The 2,644-nt window shown below is 40.9% G+C and overlaps 1 protein-coding gene across 1 annotated transcript in view; it reads left to right on the top strand.

The window, feature by feature from the left end:
• Positions 1-2,644, top strand: part of LOC102595233 (nuclear pore complex protein NUP205) — a 39,890-nt gene that overhangs the window by 14,564 nt on the left and 22,682 nt on the right. The window lies entirely within an intron of this gene.

Here is a 2,644-nt window from a genome sequence, read left to right as displayed (position 1 = left end):
CTATGCTTGTAAACAACCTGAGCAGTTACCTTACAGTGCATGAATAAGTGTTTGTTAGTCTCCAGAGCTTCTTTACAAAGGAGACATCTGGATACTATGTTGATGCCCCTCTTCTGCATTGCCTCATGAGTCAAACGTTTTTTCCTAGCAACCAACCAAATGAAACACTTCACCTTGGCAGGAGCCACACTTTTCCATATTGTGTTCCAAGGTCCAATGGATCTTCCTGCACATCTTTTAAGTCCCCAGTTGTATAATCTATTCACTGAAAATACCCCATCTTTGTGATGTCCCCATGCTAATCTGTCTGGCTCTAGAGTAGTACCTGGGAATCCACCAATCAAGCCCAAACACTCCACCATTCCATCAATCTCCCAGTCATTTAGCAGTCTTCTAAATATTATATTCCAACCTTGTGGTGACCACATCTCCTCTATCTTGTTGTTGGTATTTGTGCATATTGAGAAAAGAATAGGGAACAAGTCCCTCAAAATCCCATTTCCACACCAATCATCTAGCCAGAACTTTGTTTTGTCTCCTCTACCCACCACAATTTTTGAGTTGTTCTTTAGACTCTCCCAAAGGTTTCTGATGGTCCTCCACACCCCAACTCCATAAGTTTCATTAACTTCACTAGTGCACCAGAAATCCTCTTGCCCATATTTGTGGTTTATTATCTCTTTCCATAGAGCCTGCTCCTCCTGATTATATCTCCACAACCATTTTGAGAGGAGGCTCATGTTACTTTTAAATTTCTCACTCCCAGCCCCCCATTTTTCTTGCTTTGTTGTACTACAGGCCATTTCACCAGGTTGAATCCCTTTTCTATCTTGTTCCCTTGCCATAAGAAGTTCCTTCTGAGTGCATCTAAAACCTTCACTATGCTACTAGGAATAGGAAAGAGGGACATCACATAAGTGGGTAAAGAATCCAGAACTGAGTTAATTAATGTAACTCTACCTCCCAGAGATAGGTATTGAGATTTCCATATAGCCAATTTCTTCTCTGTTTTCTCAATAATGCCATCCCAAATTTTTTCTGCTTTGTGCTCCGAGCCCAAAGGCATACCAAGGTAAACTGTTGGGAGCTTCTCTATCTTGCACTTCAAGATGCTTGCAAGATCCTCAATCTGTTGCACTTCCTTAATTGGAAAAATGCTACTCTTTCTCCAGTTTACTTTCAATCCTGAGCAAGCCTCAAAGACCACCAGGATCACTCTTAAGTAGCAAATTTGTTCCTGCTCAGCTTCACAGAATACCAATGTGTCATCTGCATACAAAAGATGTGTTAGTTCAATTGTATCATTTACCCTGTTCTTTATGGAAAAGCCCCTTATCCAGTCATTCTGAGAAGCAACTCTCATCAATCTGTCCAAACCTTCCATGGCTAAGATAAATAGAAAGGGGGATAGTGGGTCCCCTTGTCTCAGGCCTCTTTCTGCTGGAAAAAAACCAACTGGTTCTCCATTTACAAGTATGGAGAACCGAGTGGTTTTAATGCAGAAATTTATCCAGCTTAACCATCTCCACCCAAACCCCATCTGCCTTAGGACATTGATTAGAAACTCCCAGTTCAAATGGTCATATGCCTTCTCAATGTCTAGCTTGCACATCAGTCCAGGGATTCCACTTCTAATTCTGGAATCAATGCACTCACTAGCTAGAAGTGCAGCATCTATGATTTGCCTTCCTTTGATAAAGGCCATTTGGTGCTTGTTTATTAGCTTACTGATCACCTTTTTTAACCTTTCTGCCAGCACCTTAGCTATGATCTTGTATACCCCTGTGATCAAGCTGATAGGTCTAAAATCCTTTAGCTCATTTGCCCCCACCTTCTTTGGAATTAAAGCTACAAATGTGGCATTAAAACTCTTTTCAAACTTTTGATGAGCATGAAATTTGTGGAAGGTTTGCATCACATCGTCTTTGATAGTTTCCCAAAAAACACTGAAGAAAGCCTTTGTATAGCCATCTGGTCCAGGTGCTTTATCAACAGCACACTGGAAAGCTAAGTTTATAGATGGTTTGCCCCCACTATTTGCTGAAAGAGTTAAAAAATTCTTAGAACGCCGCAAGGAGGCACTATTTGTATGGAGTTCATGTAGATGTGTTTACCGACCACAGGAGTTTGCAATATGTGTTTAATAAAAAAGACTTGAATCTTCGCCAAAGAAGGTGGCTTGAGTTATTGAAAGATTATGAGATGAGTTATCACTCAAGTATCGATATGGCTCCATTTGAGGTCCTATATGGTAGGAGGTCTAGATCTCCCATAGGTTGGTTTGAAGTGGGTGAAGTTGCCCTAATAGGTCTTGAATAGGTTAAAGAGGTCATGGAGAAAGTTTGGCTTATAAGGGAAAAGTTGAAAACGGCTCAAAGTCGGCGAAAGTCCTATACTGATGTGAGAAGAAGGAATCTAAGTTTTAGGTTAACGATTGGGTTAACTTGAAAATCTCACCCATGAAGGGTGTAATGAGGTTTGGTAAGAAGGGGAAGCTTAGTCCCCGATATGTAGGCCTATATCAGGTTTTGAGGCGTGTTGGTAAGGTTGCTTATGAGTTAGATTTGCCAAATGAGTTGGCAACAGTGCATCCTATTTTCCAGTCTCTATGCTTAATAAGTGTGTTAGTGATCCGACATCCATA

Source organism: Solanum tuberosum, unplaced genomic scaffold (assembly GCF_000226075.1).
Source record: "Solanum tuberosum cultivar DM 1-3 516 R44 unplaced genomic scaffold, SolTub_3.0 scf00140, whole genome shotgun sequence".
Lineage (NCBI taxonomy): Eukaryota > Viridiplantae > Streptophyta > Magnoliopsida > Solanales > Solanaceae > Solanum > Solanum tuberosum.
Note: the sequence above shows the minus strand (reverse complement) of the source record. Positions and strands in the feature narration are given on the sequence as shown.